The sequence below is a fragment of the Chinchilla lanigera genome, unplaced genomic scaffold, assembly GCF_000276665.1.
Source record: "Chinchilla lanigera isolate Chin_1 unplaced genomic scaffold, ChiLan1.0 scaffold00169, whole genome shotgun sequence".
NCBI classification, from domain to species: Eukaryota; Metazoa; Chordata; class Mammalia; order Rodentia; family Chinchillidae; genus Chinchilla; species Chinchilla lanigera.
This window is the reverse complement of record NW_004955570.1, coordinates 1,016,910-1,026,545: the sequence shown is the minus strand read 5'-3', so window position 1 is coordinate 1,026,545 and position 9,636 is coordinate 1,016,910. Positions and strand designations below refer to the sequence as shown.

At 45.3% G+C, this 9,636-nt stretch overlaps 1 protein-coding gene across 8 annotated transcripts in view; it reads right to left on the bottom strand.

Annotated features, from left to right (window-relative positions):
* Sptan1 (spectrin, alpha, non-erythrocytic 1) overlaps nucleotides 1–9,636 on the bottom strand; it is a gene marked incomplete in the record, with an annotated part of 59,990 nt that overhangs the window by 49,954 nt on the left and 400 nt on the right.

Sequence of the window (9,636 nt, the reverse complement as noted above, 5' to 3'; positions counted from 1 at the left end):
AAAAAAAAAAAAAAAAAAAAAAAAAAAGAAAGAAAACCGAATCATGGTGGGGTGTGTGAGAAACATTTACCCCACTTAAGTTCTACCTGTTATTGTGAAAAGCACGGGCTGCACAGGGTCAGCAGCGATTTTAACTGTGCTATAAATGCAGGCTAACTGGACAAGGGCGCTTTCCTGCAGCACTCAACCTGGCCCAGCTTTATACCATCAGATTTCAAGGCGGCTTTACCAAATTTAATGTCAAAAAGAGAACTTGACCATTTACACTAAAAAAAAAAAAGAAAAAAGCAGCAACCCGGACTGCTTCTTGATCTTACCAAAAAGCCATTTTATACTCTAACCAATTAAGGATCACAAAGATAAACAGGTTAATGACAAAAGGCCTCTAAGTTTGTCAGCAGTGTGACCTTGCACAAGCCCTTCCTCTTTATACCTCAGCTTTCTCTCTGTCTGACAATGGTCTCTTCCAGACTGTTCCACAGTGTGTGAAAGACACAAAAAACAGTGACCCTGGGAAACCCCGGGAAGCTCATCCCATGATCCCGTCCCTGTCCCAGCTACTGAAAATCCTAAGGCTGAGAAGCAGGGGCAGGGTTGGTGAGTGGCTGTCTGCATCCTGCCAATAGGTACCAGCTTGGTGAGCTCTGTGTCACATCATCTGACACCCTTCCCAGCAAAAGGCCGTGAGGTGACCGCGCCTTGTGGTCATGCCTCCAAAACCGTACTCCACATGGCCACAAGGTCCCTGTGTTGTATAACTGTATTTCCACATGGACTGATTTTTTTAAACTATAAAAGGAAATGTTCTTTGCCCCCTTGCTCCCAAGCCTTTTAGCTCCCTTCTAACAGCAGAACTCTCCTCTTTAGCAGAACACATCTGCCTGGTGCCATCTCACCCATGCCCACTCTCTTGGCACAGAAATCTTTCTTTTCTGAAATACAGGACTCCCTGCACTCCAAGGCATTTTCACATGACTGTTTTTGGCCTAGAATGAGCCAGCTCTTCTCCGCCTCAATAACTCCTATTGATACCTTAATACTCAGCTGAAATGAGTAAACCACAGGACCCTGTGTTCTTACTAAACTGCACCCAGTGCCCACTTTGCCCTTTTCTCAGATGTGAATACACTTTCTGCAGATTTGCAAAGCATTTTTTTTTTTGTTTGTTTGTTTCTCTGGTACTGGGAACTGAACTCACGACCTTGCGCTTGCCAGGCAGGCGCTTTGCCGCTGAGCTAAATCCCCAGCCCCTACTGCAAAGCATTTGTATGTAACCTCACTGTATGCTTGGCTTGGACAACCTAATCTGTGTCCCTGATATGGAGATGTTTAAGAGGGTCGGGGATATAGTTCAGTGGCACAGAGCCTGCCTGGCAAGTGCAAGGTCCTGAGTTCAATACCTGGTACCAAAAGAACAAAAAAGCTGAAGAAATACTTGTTAGGCCAGGTGTGGTGGCATACATCTGTAATCCCAGCACTCGGGAGGCTGAGGCAGAGGAATCATTGCGAGTTCGAGACCAGCCTGGGCTATAAAGTGAGCCAGCCTGAACTGCATAGCGAGACCCTATCTCAAAAAAGAGACCAAAGACCAGGCATGGTGGCGCATGCCTGTAATCCCAGCACTCGGGAGGCTGAGGCAGGAGGATCACTGTGAGCTCAAGGCCCACCTGGGCTACAAAGTGAGTTCAAGGCCAGCCTGAGCTGCTAGTGGAACCCTGTCTCAAAAAGGCAAAAACAAAACAAAACAAAAAAAAGAGACCAAAAAAGAAGACAAAAGAAATGCTTTTTGAATGAATGACTGACGGGGGCCATCCTGGGTCTTCATGTGCAAAGGGTGAGGAGAGGGCTCTGGAGTGAAGCTTTCACTTCCCATACTGGGGAAGTGGCACTCTACCCAGAGTAAGGTGAGACTCTCAACAGGAATGGCAAACAGAACGTGCTGACCAGGGTTATGGGAGGAGGTAGAACTGTAAGAAGTCAGTCTGGATGTTGAGTTTTTTTGTTATGGTTTTTTTTGAGACAGGGTCTCGCTATGCAGTTCAGGCTGGCCTTGAACTCACTTTGTAGCCCAGGCTGGTCTCAAACTCACAACGATCCTCCTGCCTCAGCCTCCCGAGGGCTGGAATTACAGGCATGTGACACCACACCCAGCTCTGGATATCCAGTCTTGGGCCAGCCCCCTGAGGTGTCCCCTAGAAAGCATTTGCTGCTCTCTTCAGTAGTACAGGGCAGGACCTCAGGAAACAAAGGAAGGCACAGCTTTGTGTGTTCAGTACAGAGGATACTTGTTTTCTGGGTTTTTTGTGCAGTTCTAATAGAACTGCACATCAGGCAAGACCCCATCTCAAAAATAAAAGGTGTAGCTCTGTGTAAAGGCCCTGAGTTCAATCCCAAGTACAGCAAAAAACAACAAAACAAAAACTCTTTGAGTCCTTAAAACCAAAAACTGAAATGACCTTGAGAAGCTAAGACTTCTGAGCACAGTGTTTCTGTTTCTTTTTTGAGCGCAGTCTCCTTGGCAACCCTGAATGATTAGGGGCAGTTCTGGCCTCCTTTCTACTATTGCCAGTGTGCCTTCCACAGGCCTGCAGGCCCTCCCTGCTTCACTCTGCAGGGGTCTCCACTGGCCACAGCTCACCCATCACCCAGGCAAGGGCAGCTGCCCAGCTCTCACTGTCCCAGTGCCGGGGTACGCTCTTTCCTTGCTGCCAACTCCACCGCTCAGTGTCACACAAGTCTCACGAGGTCTCAGGTGACTTCCTCTGCCTTTGTGAAGCTGGTGCGCCCCAAGTCTGTTCCTTTCCCCACCTATCACTCATCTTACAGTGCAACCGCACTCCGCCAGTCATTACTGTCTTCGCTCTACCACGCAGTAAATCCTTGCTTTCCGAGCTCCACTTCATGGACAGCGCATGCTTAGCATCCTCGAGGCCCTGAAGTCAATCCCCAGCACTAAAACAAAGTTCTTAAAAGACTGTATCTTACTCTAAGAGGACAGAACTCAGGACCTGACTTATAGTAGAGTCAATTACCATGTGCACTCGGAAATACAGAAACGACTAGCACTTTGTTTTATTTTGTTTTTTTTTTTTTAAGAGATGGGTTCTTACTCTGTTGGCCAGGCTGGCCTTGAAATCCAAGGGTGAAGCAACTTTCTGCCTCAGCCTCCTTAGAAACCGGACTAGAGATGTGTGCCACCTCACCCAGACATCACTGCATCATTAAGTAGTTAGGAGACACAGGCGAGGTAGTAAGCAAGCTGCTGAGAGCAAGGTCATCCTGGGTTCTCAGGCTCCTAGACTGAACATATGATAACCTGGGGATTTTAACATGACTAGAACCAACATCCTTACGATGGCCACTTATTCATTCCCTTTTATTTTTCCAATCTCACTCTGGAAGGAAACAGGAAGAGAATATATTAACCACCGAAGAAAATCGAAATTAATTTTTTTGTTTGTTTTGGTTTTGGTTTTTTTCCAGTCCCGGGAATCGAGCTCATGACCTTGCGCTTGCCAGGCAGGCACTGTGCCGCTGAGCTAAATCCCCAGCCCCTAATTTTTTTTAAAGATTGAATCCTTAGCAAACAATGAGGGTTGGACTTACATATTCCCACTGTTCTCCTAGGAAAATAGTAAAGACAGAAAAACATCAGAAGGGGCTGGGAATTTAGCTCAGCGGCAAAAGCGCCTGCCTGGCAAGCGCAAGGTCGTGAGTTCGGTTCCCGGTACCGGAGAAAAACCAAAAACCAAAAAAGAAAAAGAAAAACATCAGAAAATCAGGTATCTAACTTGACTGCTTACAAAATTTTCTCATCAGCCAGGCATGGTGGCGCATGACTGCAATCCCAGCACTTGGGAAGCTGAGGCAGGAGGATCGTTGTGAGTTCGAGACCAGCCTGGATTACAAAGTGAGCTCAAGGCCAGCCTGAACTGCATAGCGAGACCCTGTCTCAAAAAGACAAAAAAACTTTTTTTTCTCATCAGAATGACGACACCGCACATGAGTTCCTGGAAGACATCTGAAAGTATATGCTTTTTGCCCTGTCTTCTATCACCGGATTCAGTGCATTTCTAAAAGCCTTTGGCTGCTTTGGAAATCTCAAAAGAAATCGGAAGCAGCTCTTTATGAAGGAAAAAAAGAATCTCCACCAGCAGGCTGCCAAGGTTCCACCTGAGCAAGTCTCCTGCTGGGCCCAGCTGGCTGATCTGACCCTACCAATCCAGGGAGCCAGTCCAGTGGGGCCCTACAGAAGTGAACCAACCTAAAAGGCCCTTTGTCACCCCAGTGAAGTAGAACGAGTCAATTCTATACCAAGTGCTTTGGTCAGGCAATAATGGACTTTTCTTTCCTGCAGTGGATCAGCTGATGTCAGTGGGTGGGAGCTTTGCCAAATCACAACTGGCTCTCTCTGGGGAGCCGGACTTCTGAAAGTCACCCATCTGAAAAGTCACCCGTATGCCCACGTTGCAGTTGTGGCGTTCAGATTTTTCGTTTGCAATTTTTCGTCTTTTATAAACACCACCAAGAACTGTCACCACCCAAAGACCCTCACCCAAAACTATGTCAGGGGGTTAATGGAGTTGCTCTGTGCGCGTCACATTCCTTCCATGACTAAGGCTGCAGGCCTCAGGAACCCCGCCCCTCCCCTGGCAATATGCAGCAGTCTGATAAGGCTCACTGCGGAGAGAACGTTCCAGGCCCTTCCCAGCCTTGCAGGATTAACACCCTGTGAGCACTGGAAAGGAAGAATCTGGGCAATATGCCATTAAATAATCTCCACCTGACCAGCCTATCTGTCCAAGCCACTCACTGTCTGAAGGAGAGACTTCCTCGGAGTACAGTCATTAGCTGCTTATCTCCAAGAAGCCCACCAGCGCTGATTTTGCCAATCAAACCCCTGTACGCAGGGACAAAGAGGACCAAAGTGCTAAGTACACTGTGTATACATCCAAGTAGTGTTCCAGTCAAGGCAAAGCTTGTATTTGTGCAAATATTACAGAAAATTGAAGATGCAGGCTATTTATAAACGCTGCAACGCACCAGTCAAATATTCACCGCAGCATTCACCGAGTGATATGAATTGTTCTCGGGGATGAAAGAGAAATTACAACTATGTCCTCTATTGCCATAAATGAAAAGGACTGGTCAGTGTTCCTATACCACTGCCAGATCTCTGGGAAGGAAGAACAGGTTCTAAAGACATGAAGTTTAGCTAGAAATTTCTAATTCAACCCAAAGATGTAACATGCCTAAGAGAGGCTCCTCATAGCCAACACAAACTTCCACACATCAACTGAAACCAATTCCTACAGCTCTTCTTGGTACTTCGGGAATTTCAGAATGCCTTCACCCGATCTACAGAAGCTACCCGCCATGTACAGGGACTTATCTACTTGGGCAGCAGGTGGAGGCAGTCGCTGGGAATCCCACTGTGGTGAGCAGCCCGGCAGACTGCAGATGCAAACACTTTCAAATCAAAGGTCAAATGCTTTGGACTCTGTGAATCTGGCACCCACAGCGAGTGGTTCAGGACACCCTCACACATGTCTTAGAGTGGAAGAATCCAGCAATCACAGTCTCTCTGAGGAACCCCAAAAGATAAGAGAACAGTGAAGACGCATGGAGTCTCTAACCCGGGTACAGTAGTGCATGCCTATGATCCCAGCTGCTGTCTCAAAGAAAAATAAAAAAGCTAGTGCAGATGTAGCTCAGCAGTAAAACACCTCTCAGGTCAATCCCCAATACCACAATAAATAAACATTAAGGAAAGGAATCTCTACTACAGAGCACTGGGATAGCCGTTCTTTTAGCAAGGTGAAGGTGCTGGATGTTAAGAGGCATTTGGACTACCATCAAATGAATGCCTATTTTCAAGCTGAACTACATTATTTTGAAAAAAAAAATTTTTATCAGGCACTAACAAGATAAAGAGATCTCTTGGCTCTATGAAAAAATTCATAAATACCATTCAAGGCAAAAGGTTACAGAAACCATTCATCAGTTTTGGTTTTGCTGCTTAGTCAGAGCCTAAATGTGCACAACTGACAATACCTTTTTTCTATGGCTTAGAAAGCCAGCCTATACCAAAGTCTAGATTTGCAAAGCAAGAGAACTATATATATCCATGGGTGCGGAAGGGCTCCCCCTCTCTCCCATGAACACACCACCAAAGACTTGGTTAGCACCCACATAACTATGTAGTAACAGTGGACTCTCAGGTCAAACAAATTAACTGAAAACCAGCTTAGCTGCAGATTTTAGTGGCAGATCTGATGGGAAGCAGACAGGTCAGCAATACATAAAGACTTTCAGCATCATGAATAAAAATAACGTATTTTTGCTTAAACCACATTCCCTTTAGGACTGTGGAGCTGCAAGTGAGCCTTCAAGTTGATTAATTCATCTCAACTTGTTAGCACAATTCTGCAAAGGTGAGCAGGACTTAGCTTTAAGAAAGCAAAAGATTCATACTGCATTGCATCAAAATCCAGAAATGCAGAGTAACACTGGGAAAACTTACTTCTGAATGCTTCCCCAACACTCTCTTGCTGCTACTTACCTTTTAACCTGTAAACTTCAGATGAAAAGCATTGAAGTGCAACATATTGTTACTAAGATTCAAAACAGGAAACGGTTTTGTGGCCCATTTTTATAAATCTCATTTAAATATTTAGCCTGATTTATAAAAGGGCCTACCTTGGATTTATCACTGATAGTCACTAGAAATTTCCAAAGTTTTTATTTCTCATTTTTGGATATCAAAATAATAATTTTAAGCATTTTGGGGGGAAAGGTCCAATTTTAGCAAACACACAAAAACTGTACATAAATATACAGGGCTTAGAAAAAACACACAAGAAAATGTAAGCTCCATTTCATTATAGAGATTGTGGCAGAAGAAATAAATCAATGGAAGAGGAAACAAACCCAAGTTCATAGTATCTGTCAAATGTTAGAAGCATTATTTATATTACAGATTTTCCAATTATAATCTATCCAAATATCTAGGATAATCTCTTTAGTCCTTGGTTCTTAAGAACCAAGTAGCCATCAAGGAAAAATCAGCAAACACTACATGCAAAAACCAGGATGGCAATAAGAAATTAATATATTCATGCCTTAAAGAGAAGGAGCAGAGAGGAGAAGGCTTTGGGAATTTTAAATAGGGTTCTGGTCATGAAACACCAAAACCCCAAACAAGCTCTAACCGATCTGTTTAACAGAAAGGTCATGCAGGAAGGGTTTTCTCCCCTCTCTTCGGATCATTCAACCTCTTTGGCACAAATGTGTCTTCACTGCAAGCCAGGCAAAACCAAAAAAGCGACACATTTTCCGCATGCCGGTCAAATACCTGGACTCTGCGCTTACGAAACGATGACAACATGATGGAGGAATGTGGAGTCTAAAGAGGGAGGGGGAAGAGCAAGATAACAAGCTTCTAAGGGCAAAGGGAACAGAATTATTTCAAAATGAAGAAAACAGAGCTGTAAAAAAATATGAGTTACAGGTGAAAATTAAATATGTCCTACTTCCCAGCGTTTTCTCCCTGACAGACCATACAGGGTCTAAAACCCCTCTGGGGATTTTCAATGTGGAAAGAGAACCAAGCTTCCCAAGGGTGGCAGTTACTAGTACCTAGATATGCTGCCCTCTCTGTGCTTCTGCTTCCCCACCTGTCAAAGTAATGATGCTGAACATACTCTTAAAACTGAATACACCATCCTTTCATCACACTCTAAAAGACTCCCTGGGCTAACTCATTCCTAAATCCCCTTTCATTCAATAATAAGAGAAGATGTGTTGTTCACGAAATTAACAGAACTAGAAAGAACCTGAGCAACAAAGGAAGACCCTATGTGGGCCTACTTTGCTGGTGTGTTTCCTTTACAAAATATACTTTCTGTTCAAAACTGGTACAGGAGGAATATGCAAAAGAGGTGGAAGGGAGGTGACGGCTCACTGCACAGCTGCTTCAGTCCACTGGCCCCAACTGATCAGCTATGCAGGCCTCTGCATTCCTGGAGTCAGCATTTGCCACCAGGGTGGTGCATTCTTCCACTGCATGGCCACAGTGCCCGGGCCATAACTAGCTGTGCTTAACTAGTGCAGGTCTCGCAGAGCCCATGGAGGACTAGTTACCAAGGCAAGCTGCCCTCAGACCCTCTGTCCTTAGCCCAGGGTCAACAATGACAGCAGGTGGGGCCCTACTCCTGAGACTGACTTCTCAAGATCTGCAGTGGCCCCACCCTTTGAGCTGAAGGCAGGGAAGGAAAAATAGAATTCCAACCCCGGGATCCAAAAGATGTACTTAAAACAGTTCTCCCCACCTAAACCTGTTCATCAAATTGCTTGACAGGTTTACACTGGAGCCTGAGACATATCAGATTTCTCCAATTATTAGATTACTACAGAATAGACTGCCAAGACCAAAAGCATTATCAGCGAGTAAGTTACCAGGCTAATGGTTTACCGTAAAAACGGCTTCACCCTTGTCCAGTATAGCGCAAATCCTCCTTTCTATTCTCTCCACTTGGGTCCCTGGGTAACAGTTAACACACTTTGAGGGTCCCTTGGAGTAATTATTGGCCCAGTTACTAAAAAAGGCTTATTGTTAATTTCCTGCAGAGCCCTTACTGCAGCACATTTTCCCCCACAGCACATTTTTTAAACTTTGCCTTCAATTTGACCTTTCAAAATCTAAGACAGTAACTGCAATGAAAGGAAAAACAAATGACGACTTTGAGGAGTGGGAACCTTGGCTCAGTGGCTTCCTACAGCTGATTGTTCCTGCTGCTATTCTGAAGATTTGCTATTTCTTGGCAAGACACCCCCACCCTTTCATCTTTGATACATTCTGTCTCACTTAAGTCCAATTGCTATGACGACGCCATTTCTCAACAATTATGAAAATACTTCATATGGTCTCTTTTCCATTCTCCCTAGACAGCCATGATGGCAAGTTTCTTTAAAACACCATCATGAAGCCAGAACAAAGGACCTAAATATTTTAGGGTTACATAAAAGAGACCCGACAAGGTACTGTAGCAGTTCAAAAATCACCTCTACTCAGCTCTCTGGATCATTCATACCTTTCATTTAAAACATATTCAACTCTTAATTCAAACAAGCCCCCGATGTAAAATATATTTTATCCTAGTATCTGAAAGAGACTTTTAAGAAGCAACTGTCTTTGGGAAGCGTCTAATCAAATCCGCAGGGGCAGCTTTCAAACAAAAGACTGCTCGATCATTCCACAGTGGCACGGCTGTAGGACTGTGGACAAATAACATACAGCCCTCGACCTCCGAGACCCCGTCTCGGTCTCGGTCTCGGTCTCTCTCTCACACAAACACACATACGTAGCTATGAGGTTATTTGATTTGCGTCTCACAACAAGCAAGCGCCGCATCTGCCTATTATTTCCTAGACCTTTCTGCAGTTAAGAGAGGGCCAAGGATCGCCATCTAGGATGAGATTAAGGTCGAGGAGCCCTGTACTCCACGCACTGGCTCCCCCTCCCCACGGAGCCAGGGTGTGCAGGGATGGGGACAGCAGGATCCGACGAGACCCCCACACACCTGCAGCGGCCGGGCGGCGCGGGGCGGGGCGGGGCCGCGGCCCCGGGGGACGGGG